Below are 19,792 nucleotides of genomic sequence, written 5' to 3' on the forward strand. Positions count from 1 at the left end.
TTCTCAGCTCAGCAGTGGGGCACTCACCTGGACAAGGCTAGCAAATCTCTGCCAGGATCTGCTTGCATAATTTATCTAGTGGTTACATATGCATTGTAATGACAAGTGCTACCCCAAGCATGAATCAGTAGGGGACAGACCAGCTTGTTCCCTCTCATTCTAGCCCAGTCAGTTCTTCCCTCTCTCTTCCAGTGCCACAATTTCAGCTTCGGTGATGAGATAGCACTGTGGATCCTTCCGGAGCTTGGGTGATGTGAGAATAAGATCCAGATGCCTCCAGATGTGGATACAAGGAGGAGAGGGTCCCCTTAAAAAGAAAGAACAGCTTATTCCTCTGTCTCAAGACATTGTCAGAGGAAAAATCACTGGACCCTCCAATCCCATAGCTGACACTAGTTACACCATTACATAGGAGACCTGGATGGACCTCATGCCTGCAGCTGAGCAAATACCAAAAAGTACCATATTCACTATTACTTCAGCAGATTTCCAAAAGGAGAATTTTATTCTTTTCTCTTAAAAACTCTTCCACCTTTTTTACATAGTAATTAAATATTGATTCCTCCAGAGAAAGAGGCCAAGGAGCCCTCTAGTCCTGTCAACCTGGCTGTTGTTGAAGAAGAAGGAGAACTGCATCCTTTCAACATCAGACATCAATCACTTCGTTTTCTGTGGAGCAAGTAGGTATCCATCCCAATTCCCCTGACAGTGCCAGGTAGTCATGTTCTCTTTCATATCCAATGCCTGATTCAGTGTCTGTACTGTACAAAAAGGGAATAGCCTCAACAGCGTGGACTGATCTATCACCCTACTACTGGGAAAAATCATCACGCTGCCTGAGAGATGGGCAGTGTAAGCACACTGAGAGAAGAGAAACCATCCATGCCCTCTGTGTCTGCTCCCTAATCTTGGCTACCACATGGTGCCTTGGGAAAGGCAGGACCAGGGAGCAGAAAACTTCAACATAAGAAAACTAGGTGCTTTCAGGCTGTGTCAGCAACAGAGCATTTAATTCTGGATACAGACAACTAAAATGGCAGCTGAGCTCTCAAGAATAAATTCCTTTGTGTGTCTAGCAATAAAGCAAAAAGGCTGTAGCTTGTCACAAAAAAAGAGGATAAAAGCCATAGGTTTAAAAAAGCAACACTGTTTTTAAAACTTCAGTTTCAATTATAATTCAGGTTTTATATACAAATAAAATTATGGTTTTAACGCATTTCTTGTCATGTGCTTATTCATATGGTGTCAAAGGGAGCAGAAGACTAAGTGGATATTAAGTTTCTCCATAAATATAAATTGCCAGAACATGAACTAATGTAGAATTGTTTTTTAATGAAAGGACATGTAAGGTTAATTTACAACGCAAGACTACTGCCTCTTTGAATAAAACAATAAAATCCTACTTGCACACTTCAAGATACTTGCTGGCCACATGAAAAGATGCTGAAAGTTTCTCTCTGAACATGTGATTAGAGGAAAATATTGGAGGTTGTTTTCACAAGTGTCTGCTAAACTGACTGTATAATACCAAGATACACAGGGAATATTTGCTTATAAAAGGCAAGTAAGCATGGATGCTACCTATTGTTTCTTTCATACAATACAAGCATGTAGGGAAGGAGTCTTCTGTGTATTTAAAGCATTAGTAATCATAGAATCATAGAATGGTGAAGTTTGGAAGGGACCTTAAAAATCATCAAGTTCTCTGCCATGGGCAGGGACACCTTCCATTAAACCAGGTTGCTCAAGGCTCTGTCCAACCTGGCCTTGAACACTGCCAGGGCTGAAGCATTCATAGCTACCTTGGGCAACCTGTGCCAGCACCTCACCAGTCTCCTACATTTTATTGAGTAACTGCTTGTCATGGTTTAAGCCCTGTCGGCAAGTCAGCCACTCAGTTTCTATTCCACCCACCACCTCTTTCTTCCCTTCCCCTCCCACACCCCACCCTCCCTGTTCCCAGAGGAGAACAGCCCAGTAGCCAAGGTATAACACAAACCACTGCTGCTACGACCAATAATAATAATGATAGGGAAATAACAAGGAAGAGAATACGATACCACCCGCTGAAACGAGTCCGACTGAGAAGAGAGTGCCCTTCCGGGTCCCTCCCAGTTACATCCTGGCCATGACATGCTGTGGTATGGAATACCTCTTTGGCTAGTTTGGGTCAGGTGTCCTGTCTCTGCTTTCTCCTGGCTTCCCCTCCTCCCTGGCAGAGCATGAGTCTCACAAAGTCCTTGGTCAGTCTAAACATTAGAGCAGTAACTAAAACCATTGGTGTTATCAGCGCTGTTCCCAGGTCAAAAGTCAAAACCACAGTGCCTGACCAGCTACGAAGAAGGAGAAAAAATGACTGCTACTGCTGAACCCAGGACACTGTTTTTATTGGGGAAAAAAAACAAACCAAACTAAGCCAAGCCAAAAAAAACATCCAAAACAAGCTCATTGATTCAAAAGCAAACATATCACAAAAAACTTCTCACAGTTTCTGCTGTAATAGTCAAATGGCCAGTGAGGGGAAAAAAAAAAATCTAATAACCTCTCATACTATTTCCATGTAGCATCACCTTTCTTCTATAGTCTCCCAATGCTAGTCATGAACCTTAATTAATTTTAGTTACTGACACTTTGAAGGTTAGTTTAACACTCTGTATCCCCAGTTTCCTCATCACCTTATTATTTCTTCCAATCATCCTTTAATCTGGAGGTGCCCTTAGGACTACTTAATAATTAAAAAGATTTAACAGATACAAACATTGTGTTCCTTTACAACCAGACAAAACCAGTTAAAAAGTTACAAACTTTCTTTTGTGTGCAACTTTCCTGCTTCTTCACACCTTAGATGGAATGTTGCAGGGGAGAGATCTGTCACTGCTGTCTAGGAACCTCAAACTCAAGAAACCCAAATTCCCAAAATGTGAACAATTTCAGTCAACTGGTAGAAATACCAAGAGACAGGGGAAGAAATTAATTTCTCCTGCCTCAGTCTGAATCCTCATGGTTACATTCTGAGTTACATCCTCTGAGTTACATTCCTCAAAACAGCAGGATGATGGAGGAATGCCAGGGATGCAAGGACAAGCAAGTCCCTTGAGCATCAGGGCAGAATTAGGACAATGTTCTTAACTCTCCAGAGGATGTATATGCTGTCTTAGCTATAGCTAAGCTCATTCAAAGTTATTTTCCTTTCCTTCTCATCCTCCAAAAAATTAGACAAAGTGATTTTTCACTGTCATCTGTGTATAGTTTTTCTTATGCCACAAAACTGAGAGTGTGAATGTGTAGCCTACACATCCTAGAAAGAAATTTGGTCAAACATGAAATAATACAGTTTAAAAATGCAGCTGCAAAACCTTTCTGCAACTTTGATACCTCTATGTGCCTGGTTTTCCAGCCAGACTGCCTCTTCTGTGATTCACATGTCTCCCAGGATAGCTCCTGGTCTGCAGGAGAGACATAGTTGGACTGGGAGTGTAAATGCAGAGAGAAACAAACGAGTACAAGTTGGAGCAAAATTAAATCCCATAAGATCCCAGGCCCATACATTCAACAGGAATATTTCATCTTTTCATCTAAAATAGTTTAGCTTTGGGACATTTATTTTTAAACAATAACAGATTTCTGAGCTAATGCTTTTCATTATATGCATCCTTTCATTTAATTTTGTTTTTTCCCTTTACAAAACAACACTTTAATGAAAAATGTTCCAGCACCCTTAGTTTGCATCTCTGTAGGGAATCCATGGCCACCTTTCCACCTTTGCGTGACTGAATGCTGTTTGGATACAATGGGGAAATCAGGACTAAAAAATACTATTTTTTTTTTTCCTCTAAAAGTCTCTGTGCAAACTACATGTATTATTACAGCCATCTGCTCCTAGTGTGTGCTCAGTAGCAGAATCTGTTTGCTTTACTGGCTGAAATACACTTTTATTACCTTTACTACTTTTTAACACTGCAGAGTCCATTACATAGCAGAGGAGTGATATGTTTTTAATCCATCTTGCACACCACAAACAGAATTGCTAAGGCCCGGATAAATGTGTTATCATTAGTAAACTGTGAATACGAAATGATATGTCTTGGCTTTTATATTCTCATGCTGTGTGTGTAAGACTGCCTGATAGAAGAAAAAGAATTGTTTCATTTAGACATTGAGTAGATGCGGTTTCTCATTACTGGAAATTATCACCAAATCCCCATAAGACCATTTTTGCAGAGTCATTTTCTTAGAGTTGAACTTTAAAAGGCGTCAGGGACTGACCAGTATGTTACTAACAGAAGATCTTTTCAGTTCAGAATTGAGACTCAGGGGCTCGATGTTGAGCTGTTTGTAGGAGTTTCCACGTGTGAGGTCTGTTCAGCATTAAGTCTACTTTATTATTCTCAGGCAATAAACACTGTTCGTTTGGGGTTTTTTGTTAAAAAGTTTTTTTCTACTGAAGAAGTGACAGAAGTTTTTATATAGCTTGCTTTAATTTCTATTCAGGAACAGAAAGACATAAATGTAACAATAGTAGTGTTAACCACCAGCTTGGCCCAAAACTTGACAGAACTAAATGAATATTTGTTACTTTCACCTGATGTGTAGCTGAACATCTGTATCAAAATTAATGCAGAAAATTGCATGCTTACTCAAGCAGGAGTGAAAAAACAAAACTAACATTCTTTGTTACTGCATTTTAAACAAACATAAAGTTATAATGTGTCAACACATTGATACTTCCATCTGGCAGAGCATGTTGATCAATGGGCAATAAAGGGCAAAGAGAAAAAGCTAAAGAATCATTTTTCAAACAAGACCCTTTATCATTCATAGCAACAAATACACATATCCACATAAAGCTGTATACAATCAGCTGTCTCATAAAATATGTAGCCTCAATGCTACTGGTGAATTTTGCTTTGAACAGTTTGCTTTGCCTCAATTTACATTCACATTATTTCCACATTAGAAATATTATTTGGATGGCAGTGACTTTACAAATACCTCAGCAAAATCATTTAGTTCAGAACATCCCAACCTTTCAAGAGCATATCACGTCTCCCTTGTCATTTGAGTATATTTCAGTACAAAGGATTTTTGGCCATGTTATGCAATTAAAATCCAAGCGCTTTCCAGCATCAAAAAATAGATCATTTCTATACACATTTCACATGTAGAATACGATCCAAATTTGATTGATTGCCATAAGGAAGAATAATTGTGTCAACTGTAACTACCTGTTTTCTTTCCCTTTTTTTTCCTGCCCTAAAAATCATCTAGAAACATCTTAAAATCCTTATTGTAGCCCTTTACCTGCATATAGAACTGTTGCTAACGAGGATGGTAACTCCAGATTCAGACCCAGGCTGGAAGAGTGTGTCAGCAATCAGTGCCCACCATCTGGCATGGTCCTGAGGGGGGAAACAACAGTTTTGAGGGAACTACCTACTGTGACCATGCAGGATCTCCTGACCTTGTAACAAAAATGTATGGAGAGGCTGCAAGCTCAACATACATGTTCTGGCAACTCCCACATACAAACCCAAAGCACAATTTTGGTGTGCATAAGTTGTAAAGAACCTTGACTCTTTAAGTGGTTTTTAATAATATTTCTATTTTACATTGAAGTCAAGGAAAGAGTATTTTATTTCTCAGAGAAAATTAGAATACAGATGCCTCCAGCCCCAGAGGCTTGGGACTTAGCACAGGGTATCCTGCTGTTGCTTTTTTGTTCTGTTCTGCTTATGAATTCCCTCAGCCTGTAGTACCAGGACTTAGAGTACAAATTCTCCCATTTTGGGGTAGAATTACTTTATGATGAATAAAGACAGTTCAGAAGTCTCAGAGTCTTGTTAGACCCATCATGACATTCTCAAGGGCCACAAATGAAGTTTTGTCTTTAACAGAGCATATAAAGCAACAGTAATATTCAATTCTGACATAATAGTAACAGAAGACTAGCTATGAAATAACACATATTGCTATTTCACACATTCTGGTAATTCTGGTAACTAAGAAGCAACTGTGTGAGAAACAGTAGTATTAACATGCTAATCTACATTAATGCTATCCTCTTTTTTTCTTTAATGAGTTCACAATGAAGTCCTGACATCACTGTAATAACATTTCCCCATAAAAGCAATAATAAATCCTGCTTCATTAGAAGACAACATTAAAATGTTAGAGTGATAATTATAGCACCCACATTTCCTTTAAGCACATTTTCTGCTCTTGGATCAATGACTTACCAAGGGGATAACAGCAAAAGAGGAATGTTAATAATTAAATTGGTTTTGCCCATATAGAGATTTCCAAGGCCTACCAAGAAAATTTTCAAAGAAAACCTACTTCTTCTTGAAATCTATTCACTAGAGTCATTACCTGCAGTCCCAGGCCCAGCCATAAGTTCCACCCCCCATCCAACTAGACTGAGTGTTGTTACTGCCTGGTCAAGCTCATGAACATGACATTAGCCTCCAAGGACTTAACATGTTTCAAGATATCTCCATCATGTTATTTTCTTTCTCATCACCATTAATCATTGGTCAGAAGATAAGGTGAGTGATAGGAAGAGACCTTGATTAAAATAATGCAATTCTTTTTTCTGACTGCTGCTAATAAATCTGAGCATTTAATGACCCAGTTATTGGGGTCTCTGCCTTAAGGACCCCGTAAGCCTCCTGCACTCTGGCTGGCAGAGGGAATAAACAAACTGTTGTTCAAGGTCTCATTTAACATAAACAATACAATTGTGATACAGCCTAGAAGTAATCATAACAATAAAATTAGTTACGAAAAGATGCAAGTTTATATCACCGAATTTTCTTCTTTGGGATGCCAGCACTAGGTTTAACCCAAACTGCACAAGCTGTAATTTCTGGTCTAAAACAGCTGGCTAGCCAAACCCAAAATTACAGAGCTGGCTTGAAGGTGCAGAAGTGAAAGACAGGAGGAGGCTGAAACAGTCTAAAAATTATAGCCAAGAATAAGCTTTGATTTTAACTATCAATTTTCAGTAAGAGACATATTGAATCCTACCAAGCCTAATTGTAATGCAAAATGGTTTTTGCTATTAATAGTTAACAGTCTATAGCTTAGGAGTAGAGTTCAGGGTCTTGTAGGAATTGGAATATACTTTACTGAAATCATGGTCAGGTAGCACATGTCAGGAGAGCTGGTGCTCTTGGACAGAAGTCTTGCTAGTGAATATAATACAACTTCTACGTTGTTCCTACATTTTATACCAGTATAATTCCCTTGGTCTCAATGCAATAAAAAAGGCTTTCTCTTCATAAAGTAAATTAAACTCACCACTTGGAAATGTGTCCTATTTTGTATCATTTTCATTAAAACTTAGCCATGAAACAATGCTGACCATGCATTAGGGGGCATTCTTCAACATTTCAAACCTGTAATTTTTCTGTACCATACTTGTTTAAGCATTTTTTTAATTGTTATTTTTAATGGCTGAATTACTCTTTTATGAAGCCAATTTTTAACGTAGCAAGGCAGGTGCCTTCTTGAAACACAAACTCGAAAAGTGCTTTCAATCAAAAAAAAAATTTGAAAACTGATTTTTCATTGCCATTTGTGATTAGTTTGAAATCTTTGTACTCTTCTGCTAAGAAATCACTCTTGTTTTCTAATGGTGTCACTGTCAGGAATCAGCTATGCAAGTCTGAACACTTAAATCTGCAGTGTGCATTTTCACTTAAATCTGCTAGTCCAGTACAAGAATGCAAGAACAGTAAAACCCAGTACTATGTGTCAGAGAGCCATACACACAATAGTAACGCTGGTGGTTTATTTCAGATGAGTAAACAGCAAGTGTTACAAATTCCCCTTCTCCTCAACGTGGTCACAGAACTCATTATCTCTCCGTCCTTCTGCTACAATGAGGGCTGTGCTCACAGAGATGTAGTGGCTCTATGTACACACAATGATAGGTTTAAAATGGATGAGATTTTCAGCAACATGAAGTTCTTGGAAAAATAGGCCATGATCATTGTAGTCATGGGGAAATATCATCAGAACCTTGTAATAGCTTACTAATTGCCCCGAGTAAAGTAATTTGTTTTATCTGTCTGCCACTTGGTTTCCTGCAAAGTGCAAAAAAACTATTATGGGATTTTACTGAAACTAATTACTACTATTTTATCACAAAGGCTGCTGAAGCATAATCCTCTCCTTTCTTTCTGTGTTTCTGTCACACATTATGCCTCCCCCTCCCTCATCCTGAATTTAAAATCTTGTGGAAAGTCAAGAAGTACTCTAATCATCCAGTATTGTAATAGATCCTGCTGATATTCAGCCTTCCACTATAATAATATGGAGCGATAGCACAGTACAGCAATGTAAACTCTCATAAGCTGGATACACCACTGCTTATTTGTTCGCAGGGAATCTGCACCCCACAAAGTGTGAGATGTGATGTAGGGGTATTGACTGCCTTCCTGCAGTAATTGAGTGGTACAAGCTCCTGAATGACAAGCTGAGAGGAGGATAATTTGTTTCCTTCTTTTCCCAACCAACTTATGCATGGAGCTCATAAGAATTCATTTTAAACACTGATGACTTGGTGAATAAATAGTAATAGTGTACCCTGAAATTAATGCAGTATCTGGTTTATAATCATAATTTGTTAGAAACCCTGAAATATCTCAATTTGATCATTAGCATGAAATCCTACTAATGTTGAGATACCTCATTAGAATGGTTGGCAACTTGTCTTTGATTGAAATTATTATTCTTATGAAATGAATGACACCACCTGAATGTGTTCTGTCAGATCTTGATAGTTAATTAAATTGATTTTATCAGAGTAGTCAACCACACAAAATGCAACCCATTAAAGAATGTATTTGACAAGAAAATAAATTGATCATCAGGCTCTCATTGATATGAAGATGAAGTGCAGACGCTATCAGTATTTCTTGCCCAATATAACCAGTGACAGTTCAACAAGTGCTTATGGTACTAAGAAATTATGCTGCACTTTAAAAAAAGTACCCCTCCTGGAAGGTTAATTTTTCTGTATAGCAAAGTAAATGAAGATTGATAGTTACAACACATAGCAGCAAGAGGATATTGAAGTAGGAGACAAGGTAAAGTCTTCCTTTTTCCACAAAAAGAAGTAGGAAGAAAATAATATTTTTTTGCCATTTGAATTGCTAAAAATGTAAAGTCAGCGTGCTCCTAAAGGGAAGATTCTCACTCATATGTCTTCAGGTGTCTTATGGAAATGACACCAAAATAACAATGATCACTTTTTAAATCATAGATGTACTACTTATTACATTTTCTTTTTCACATTTCTTGTTGTTTTCACATCCAGTGTTCCACAATGGCATCAGACCCAACCCTGTGATGTTCTTGCCAGCTGACTTTGAAGGCAGTGTTATTAACAAAGATCTGAATCAAGCCTTCAGTGCATTAAGTATTCGAGCCCTTACTTCTGTGACATTTCTAAGTCTGCTTATTGTACGTGGGTGAATACTTGGCAGAGCTGGCCAACAAAGCAAAAATATTCTGTGAATAATCATTCGCACTTATGAACAAATGCACTTTCACTGCACATTTGTTATCAGTTATCCAGTTCCCTCCCCAACAGCACACACCTTAGGAAGACAAAAACCGACAGACTAAATCAGATCCTGAATACATCTGTGATAATGGCCAGACCTAGCACCTTCACAGAAGAGGCCTAATATCCAGATTGTATTTAAAAGTCTTAAGCTATAGACCACCAGTGTTCTCTTGGGGTAACATTTTCAAAAGGGTTTCAAAGCAGATTTTTAAAAGTAAACTTTCAGATGCATATATCAAGGAAAATTAAATCCTGCGGAAGACTTTTTCATAGTGCTTTTTACAAACGACAACAGGAAACTATCTGCATATTTAGGCATCTAAATGCCTTCTTAAAATCGGTCTTTAAGAAGCTTAAATGCAGTTCCTTCCATCCAAGTCACTAGGATTCAAAGCCTAAGTGCCTGTGAGTGTCCTGACACTATATTCTGTGGCTTTAACAGGAAAGAAGCTCCCAAATCAATAGTGTGGCAGCTTTATTATTTTAAGGGTGGTTTGTAAAATTAAACAAACCAGCAATGTTATCACTTTTCTTTAGCCACAGGGAAAAAATAAAAAAGTTACTATAATGATGAAGAAGAAACCGTTGCCATTACTGCTGTGGTCACTTTACATGAGTATTGACTGCTGCTTCTTCTCCATCAGAAGCTGAATGTACAGTGACAGGCTGGAGACAGCTTCCCAATAAGATGTGTACCTGGAGCTAACATGGCTCCAAAAGGCAAGTAACCCCTGCCTTGCCACTGCACTGTGCCCCAACAGAGGACTACTACACTGAGCATGCAGGTACAGGTGGGATTCAGGCAATGAGGTACAACGGTGTGAAGTGGATGTCAGATAATTAGCTCATTAACTGAGCAATGCCTTTCCTAATCCTTTTGAGTCTCTGGCCTTGTCTAAGCAAACCTGCTCTGCCCGGGTAGGAGTGACAGCAAACACGCGTTTTGGCCAAAATCTTAATTTTTCATGAGTGCTCAAGCATATGCTCAGCCATCATCTGAGCACGAAAAAGATATAGATTATATATATATATGGAAAAATAGGCCTAACTCAAGCCACAAGCAAAAATCAGTTAGAATAAATGGATAAATAAATGACAATAGCATCTTCCTTTTCCTAGGCAGGCCCTTTTAATCAACACCAATAATGAAGAGAGAAGAACTAACCTAAATAACTGAATAAACAATGGCCAGAAAGCAAGGTAAGGCTTCTAACAGCACTGAATAAAGGATCATTTCATAAAGGATAGTACAGATCAAGTACACAGTGTTTGAATGAATAAGATAGCCATTGAATTCAAAAAGCCTTCTTCATTCTCATGGCTTATGAAGAGCAGCAGATTCCTGAAACTGAATTATAGCTTCAGTGTTCACATTGGGACCACAGCCTGATACCATTAACATGGATTAAATTATTCCTGCAGGTTTCTTAAACAAGTAAGAAACAGATGACTATATCACACAGGACTCGACAAGCAGGGCCTCACATGTGTGAACCAGCCAGGGAACCATATTTCAAGCAACTGCAGATTGTGCCAGACAGCTACATCTATCACTGTGATTCTTAAGTAGGAGGAATGCAAGTAAACAGCAGGGGGACTCTTGAGACAGAAACACAGCTTTGATCATCAATCTTATCATCATTCTCATGGTATAGATTGCGTGCAGATAATCATGTGTTTTAATTTTCCCTTGAAACAGAATGCCAAGGAAACAGCTGGCTTTGGCAGATACACTACCTACTGCTCTGCTAGAATTTGTCTCTTAAGATCTGTCAGCTGACTGCTATATCTCATGGTCCGTTCCTGATCCCATTTTACACCCCAAATCTGGATTTCTTTCACAGAACATGTAGACTACTATATCTACCAATACATAAGTGCAGAAGGAGCACTGTCCAGAACATTTCTAAAGGAAGATGATATGGTGAAGTTTCAGTCTCCATTTAAACCTACTAATGCAGGAACATGGATTATTGAAGTGAGAAGTATCATGTTAACAATGTAATAGGAATAAAATGTGCATGTTTCTAATGTAGAAACAATAGGATTTTTCTTTGGTGATGTTAAATAAGGATTACAACTGACATGAACAAGGGGCAATGGGTGTAAACTGGAGCATAGGAAGTTCCACGTTAACATCAGGAAGAACTTCTTTACTGTAAGAGTGACAGAGCACTGGAACAGGTTGCCCAGGGGGGTTGTGGAGTCTCCTACACTGGAGATATTCAAGGCCCGCCTGGACAAGTTCCTGTGTGATGTACTGTAGGTTACCCTGCTCTTGCAGGGGGGTTGGACTAGATGATCTTTTTAGGTCCCTTCCAACCCTTGGGATTCTGTGATTCTGTGAAGCAGAAAACCTATTAAATTACTAATGAAGGAAGAGAGAACTTATTTCATTAGCAATGTACATTAGGTCAGTAAAGTTCATTATTTTAGTGATATATGAGGGCAATTTCACTGTGCAGGTGCGTATTATAGAGGTCAGTAAACTGGATCCTGTGGCTACACACTGTATGTCACCTTGACAAATGATACATAATCCATATAGAACTGGAGTCAAAAGGGGAAAAGCTCTGTTTCCACGGCTTGAAGGAACATCTTTGCTAAAGAGTAGGTATTCTTTTGCAGCTCCCATGCCAAGCCCCTGCAGGGTACAACCCAAATGAGTTGATGGGTAGGGAGCACTGGTGAGTTGGTCAGAAAAATAAAGAGCTGATTCTGCAATATACCTGAACATTTTGTCTTGGGTTTTTAAGCTGGTCTGCTATTTCTGAGCTTCAAAATGCCATCTGACAAGCCAGCAACTATTGGGAAAATACAAACGTACTTTTCTTGTCTAATTCGCAAAAAGTTGTCACAGCTAGACTAGACTTGGATCTGATTTGCCGCTCTTGACTGTACCCACCATGGAGGCCCTACAACCTGCTCCATTTGATATAAAATGGAGTTGTCTGTTTTAAAAAGTCACAGAAAGTCTCAGCCATGATGTCATTTGCCCTAGCTGAGCACTGCCATATCTGATACTGTAAAATACCAACTGATATTGCTGCTGCACAACTTTATTGATTAACAGCTTAGAGAAAAAGCAGGAAAGGAAAGGGAGACCAGATTCAAAACCGTATTGAAATCATTTGGAGGTTAAAGTCACCCTTCAGATTTCCCTCCTCCTTTGTCAGATGTGCACTTTGTATAGCTATTGTTGAAAAACTGTTTTTAAATTAGGACCATGTTCATTTGTTCATCTGTCTCTGCCACTATGTGTATTTTGCTAACCACAAAATGCATTGTAGCATAGTGGGAATTGATAGAAATAAAAGTCTCTCATAATTTTGCAACAGCTTTCCCTGTCAATTCCAGATTTAAAAACATGCTTTAAAGAAGGGGGGGGAAAAAGCCTCTTTATATTAAACAATGATGTTGCTGAATATCAGTGTGCAGGCAGGTGGAATGAGATAGCTTAAAGATAGCTGTAAGCAATATGCATTTTCTCACTGCAGAATTAATGCTGAAGCATAGTGAAAGCAATGTACGTATAAGAAAATCAAATACTCAGTGACTGAAGCATGTGCTCCAAGTGAGTAATCTTATTCATTGCTAGTGAGCACAAAGTGGACTGCTGGAAAATCTGACCCACTAACTTAGAAAAAATGCTGGCAAACTCTTCTGAGCAGTAGATAGGTGCTTTTCTTCTCCTCTTCCTAATGCCCGCCCCACCTGCAGTTCCTAACCACAGTAAAATAACAGCAAGAGCTCAAGTGTGATGCTCAGACTGTGTCTAGGGAGAGGGGAATACAGTTAAAAAGTTGTATCAGTACTACAATGGAACACGTGCAGCAGACAGAGCCAGTCTAGAGATAAAAGCACTGGTCCCTGTCCCAGAAGAATCCTAGCTGATACATGGCCAATATGCATCATAACTACCCCTGTTTCTCAGTGCATTGCCAAATGGTAATATTGACAACATGCATGAAGGCAAAGTGATCAAACTTATTTGCCTAAATTATCATCATATGCTCTATTCAGTTGGACACATACAGGGCTATGATTGGTAGTGTGAATATAGCAATACATGAAAGCATTATCATTAAAGGTCCTTTTCTTAGGAAAATTCTCATCACCTTACCTGGAAACAAAAGCTGCATCTTACCATTGTTTCCAGTTGTTAATATGTCTCAGCAAGCTCCTGATGAGCCATGAAATATTATCACCAGATGGAAATCATATTAATGGAATTGCTTAGGTTTGCAGTGAAAAATTAGATAACTTAATTTGTACTTCAATTTCCAAGGCACCTATTTGTTAGCTAAGTAATTTACCACCATCTTTCATCATTTAAGTCCTTTTCTTCTCTGAAGATTTAATTAGTTTCCTTCTCTGCCTCACAAGCAATTTTCTTGAACCATTTGAGGCAGTCCCAGCAACCCCCAAGAAAAGTTCCTGCAAGCACAGAGGAAAAATCAATAATTTCCATGCCTGTTCAGTAAAAGAACGCAGCATTTTCTGATAGCTGCAAACAAGATGGGATTTAAGCCACGAATGTTTCCCAGTCAAGCATGAAAACAACACTGGTATCCTGCTGGTAAGCAGCCCTGCAGCCCGAGATTGACCAGTGGCAGAACACATCCAGGTTCAGGTCTTTTGAAAACTATTTGCCCTGAAGAAAGCCTATAAATAATCTAATGTGGAACAAAACCATGCATTTCACCTTTCATAATAAGCACACAGCATGATGTGAGAGAACAGCTCATATCAAACCGCTTCCAAGATGAGCTCAGTTCAGTAAGTTCCCTTTTATTTATTTGTCTGTGGTTTCTTTTTCTATTATACATTACCAAGTTTCACTAAACTGCCTTATGAATATGTCTCTAAATTAACCTCAGGTCTACTCCTGCTTGTTTTTACAGAGGTCAGCATGAACCTGCTGTTAAATTCAGTAGGGATAGGTATGGGTCCAGAATGAGTAACCTTTCCTTACTTTTGTTGTTTGTTATCTTTATTTCACCTTGGTCTAACCTTAATTACACAGTAACTTAATATTATCCTTCCTATTCAGACAACCAAGTAATTGCCCTCTTTCTGTCATCTCTGCTATTTTTAACACACCCTTTGTTGTTTTTTGAATACTAATACAAACATTGATACCAATCACAGAGTATGCAAACAGGCTACCGGGCTCACACTTAACTAACTACTAGAGGAGGACAGTAACTGGGGACCTGGGGGACAAAGTGTCATTTCCTACATCTTTATATGGTACCCAGCACACCAGGCCCCCACTGTGATGAATACTACCTTCTCTACCAAAGGGATTTCTTCTGAAGATTCCCATTATTTCAGTCTGCAACAGTATCAGGATCCTGCACACATCGTCTCCTATCTGTGTGAAGTAAAGAAGTTACTGTTATTCCTGCTTTATATTTAAGACATTACATGTAACCTGTGAAATGTGGAATGCTTCTTCTGACTTCAGAGCAAGAACCATTTATGTCCCATTTATATCTTCTTTTTTTTCCACTGGAAGAAAATGTTGGTAGACAAATTAAATGAAGAGTAAAAGTGAGTTTGACTCCATAAATCCAGCTGTGGGGTAGCCCCAGCTTATGACCCCTTCTGCTAGAACTGCTTTACATTTATCCACTGCACCTGTCAAACATAACAATTACACATGTTGCCTGTTTTAGATCTCATCATCAGGTTCTTGACTCTTCCTTGGCAGATAAGGAAAGCTTAGGCTTTTTAGTTAGCTTAGGCAGTATTAGTTACATACATTACATTAGGACATTATATTAAATAGACCAGGTCTGTTCAATGATCCTTCAAGCTCATTCTCTGGGGTTTGCTGGCTTCTCATGCTTAATGAAAACAAGACATGTATGGAGTGTTGCTTCCATCATGCTCTTACTCAAAATTCAGAGGATTTTGAACTGTTTCTCAGAACTGGGCATGTAAAATGCAGTTGTTTCAGCGTGGAGTACTAAAGCACTTAACCCTTTCATCTTGGGTAGTTTTGGTTCAGATGGAACGAAGAACTCACAGAAGGATGAAACCAGGACTCAGACACTCTGTCAGCTTGTGACCAGCACATCTGAGTTGCAGCTCAAGCCTGCAAGGGCTTGTCCAGACTCCACAGGAAGTTGGTGAGTGTTGGTCTACTGAGATTCATGCTGTTAGGCTCTGAGCCCTGCTGCAAATTAAACAAAAGTGAATGGTAACTAACAATAACTTGCAACTTGTAATCAGGCTACGGTCATCATGGCCGGTTTCATGGCAAATGCAGAGCAAAGGATTTTGATAAGGGCTGTAAAACCTTCTCCCCCAAGTAATGCTCAAGCACTGCACTGCCATCAACACAATTTATGGACATATATTAGCGCTCTGCTCATGAGCCTCACACTTCCCAGAAACTTTAGGAATTGGGAGGGTAGAAAGATGATCTTAAAATAACAATATATTTGACTTGCTGCTCAGAGGATCAGAAAGCAATCTGCAGAGGTCTGACTGCTGGCAAGGAATGCTGTTTAAAAAATCACAGTAACTGTCAAACTTATTTCTTCTACTATCCAGGATACAAGGCCAATTTACAAAAAGACCTTGAACAGTCATCAATCACCCAGCACATCTGATGGTCACATTAACAGCATAGCCTGGGCAAGCATTTCATGTCCTCAGGGGCAGCTTAATGATTTAAGCTTCAGTAATGCAGCTGTCCTGGGTTCAGCTGTAACAGTTATTTTTCTCCTTCATAGTAGCTGGTGCAGTGCTCTGTTTTGGCTTTAATCTGAGAACAATGCTGATAACACACCAATGTTTTAGCTGTTGCTAAGTAATGCTTACCCTGATCAAGGACTTTTCAGTCTCTCATGCTCTGCCAGTGAGGAGGGGCACAAGAAGCCAGGAGGAAGCATAGCCAGGACACCTGACCCAAACTAGCCAAAGGGGTATTCCATACCACAGCACATCATGCCCCATGTATAAACTGGGGGGAGTTACCCAGAAGGCCCAGATCACTGCTTGGGTTGGGCTGGGTGTCTGTTGGTGAGTGGTGAGCAATTGTATTGTTTTTTGTTTCCCCTTTTATAGTATCTTCCTTATTACTGCTGGTGGTAGCAGTAGTAGTTTTGTATTATACTTTAGTTCCTGGACTGTTCTTTTCTCAGCCCATGGGTTTTACGTTCTTTTGATTCTCTTCCCCATCCTGCCTGAAGGGGTGAGGGAAGAGAGGGAAGTTAGCAAACGGTTACATGATTCGGAGTTACCGGCTGGGTTTAAACCATGACAGCTAGCAATCAGTGTGAGGGAGAGGTTTTGCTACATGTTAGGTAACAGCTCTTCCCCCTGCTTTTTCATTTTGCTCCCTTCCAGTCTTCTAATACATCAAGACTCAGCTGCAACTTTGCCTCAAGTCCCAAGGAAGGTACTAGTCACATCTCCATGAAAAAGACAATGCGTCTAGAAAGGCTGTTCCCCCCAGTGTACTGCATGTGATATTAGAAAGTCCTAGGGGAGTCTTCAGACATTTTTGTTGCTCCCTGCAGGGATGTGCCACAAGTATCACATTCTTTCATTGGTCAGCACAGAAGCTGGTGTGCTTTTGAGGTAGCCAATAATAAAATGCTTCTATGGTTGGAGATTTTATGTCACATCTCACATTTGTTACCCTTCACAATGGCTTGATGCTCTTCATTTCTTCTCCAGTTTGAATAACTCTTTTTCTTTCCAATTCTAAACAAAACAAAAAAAGAAAGAAAAAAAAAAGAAAAGAAAAGAAAATCCACTTTCATTATAGAAGACATTATGCAGAAAAGGGGTATACCCAAGGAATAAAGCCATTCTTGCATCTGAGATCATTTCACTAAAGATTGGGAACTCACATCAATCCTTCTCCTTTTTTACTGTTTTCCTCTGAAATATTACTGCCAACATTCATGAAGCCACACAATACTTTCTTTGGTGTAGCTGCTCTTAATCCCTTTTCCTCTCCCTAGGACTTTCCCACATACCCAGCACAGGACAAAAGCACCCTGTAGTACACAAGCAGGGGATGCCTCAGGTCTCCAACACTATTCCTGAATGCAGCTTGCAAACTCATGAACATAAAGCCCATTAATAAGTTCTCGTCAAACATCTTTCGAAAACACCCTTATATGCAAGACAGATAGAAGCAAATGTATCATCGTACACTGTCGAAACTTTTTTCCACTTGGCAACACTTTTTCTCAGTCTCCCCACAGTTCCTGATGTATGAGCATCTGGCAGGGTTATCAACACACCTGTTCCAGCAAAGACAAACTGTTTCTGCAGGGGCGAGATCTGTTCTTAGCTATTTCAAGTTACAGCTTCAGCTAACTCTGTCTTGGAAGTAAAACAAGGTGGAGGGAGTGAAAGTTGGGAAAAAAGCTGTACCTCCACCCATTAGGATATACCCTCATTTCATTCGAGGTTGATATTCTGACCTGCATACACCTATCTTTTGTTTCCTCTTTGCCTTAGCAATGTGGCCAACATATTACAGCATTACTTTTCATCCTCTCTTTAGTTACAAAAGACTGCCTTTTCTGTGAAAGGTCACCAGCATTTACTAGCAGTTATCTCAGAGCAACAGCAAAGCCAGAGCAGTATTTTTCTTGATGACTGTGGTGCAAAATTCTCATTCTAAGATGCAATACCTGAAACCCAGATGACTTCTATATAGTGTGCTATCATTATATTTTCTGATATTATTGTGTGGCAGGAAAGTCTTTCCTCCCCTGGATAGAGAGAGATACACCCATGCACGCGTGCACATACACTTCCTCTTAAATAAACTCATTACATTTTACTTTCCTTCTAAAATACAACAGTCTTCAAGTCCACCCTGATCTTGCTGGGATAATGCTCATTCCCAGAAACTTAAAGTAAGCACAATTCAATCAATTTTTCACAAACAGAAAGGTCAAGATTTGCTTTCTGGCACAAAGCTGCCGCTGCAGCTACTGCAGATATTGCTGCTGAAAAGGGCTTTAGCTATGACACAGGCTATTGGAAAGGGCAGGAATAGCAGCTTGTCAAACACATCATTTCTCCACAACTAAAAGGCCAGTTGTGCTTATTAAGACAGCTAAATCTCCCAAAGAAAAGAATTTGAAAATGTGTATACCTGCCTGGTTTATAATGAGGCTGGCCAGTTTTATTTCAGTACACTAGTTTTACTCTGGCACAAGCCAGTCCTTTATTCTTGCATACATATTCAATACTGATGTAATGAAGGATGTGAGGGCAGGTGTCAATCTCATGTGAAGATGCTTAGCCATGATATGCGTGTCTCTAATATATCATAGAACCGTAGAATATTTATAGTCAGAAGGGACCTTGAAGATCATCTAGATCCAATACCCCTGCTATGAGAGTTTGGAGGAGGTGATCCTTAGATTATTAACCAGCTTTCTTGGGCCCTGTTCTCTCCAGGGCTTTATCCCATGGCACTCCAACAAGCAGATCTTTCAAAGTGTGCTGTCCTGAAGTCCAGGGTAGCAAGCTTACTGAGCACCCTCCTCACCACCCTAAGGATTTTAAACTTCACCATTTCGTTGTCACTACAGCCAAGGCTGCCTTCCAACTTCACATTCCCCACCAGCCCCTCCCTGCTGGTGAGACAAGGTCCAGCATAGCCACTCTCCTTGTTGGTTCCCCTACCACTTGGAGAAGGAAGTTATCATTAATGCATTCCAGGAACCTCCTGAATTGCTTATGTCCTGCTCTGTTGTCCCTTCAGCAGATATCAGGGTGGTTGAAGGCCTCCATGAAGACCAGGGCATGTGCAGCTGAGCAGCTTGTGAGGCTGGTCCTGTCAGTCTGTAGAGGGTCTCATCCACTTGGTCTACCTGGTTGGGTGGCCTGTAACAGACCCCCACTCTAATGTCCCCTGTCCCTGCCCTCATTTTAATCCGTAAGATCTCCATTGGCTCTTCACCCATCCCCAGGCAGAGCTCTGTGCACTCCAGCTTCCCACTGACACAGAGGGCAACACACCTCCTCATCTCCCCAGCCTGTCTTTCCTGAAGAGCCTGTATCCTTCCATTCCAACACTCCAGTCATATGATTATATTATCATGTGAAATCTCACAGCATCCACAGAAAACCATTTCAAAACTGACATTTCATTAGCTCACTTGACAGGAACAGGGACAGGGAAGGAACCAGGCACATTGCTGAGTTGTGGCTTGTACAATCATATGCACA

This window comes from Lathamus discolor, chromosome 4, assembly GCF_037157495.1.
Source record: "Lathamus discolor isolate bLatDis1 chromosome 4, bLatDis1.hap1, whole genome shotgun sequence".
NCBI lineage: Eukaryota > Metazoa > Chordata > Aves > Psittaciformes > Psittacidae > Lathamus > Lathamus discolor.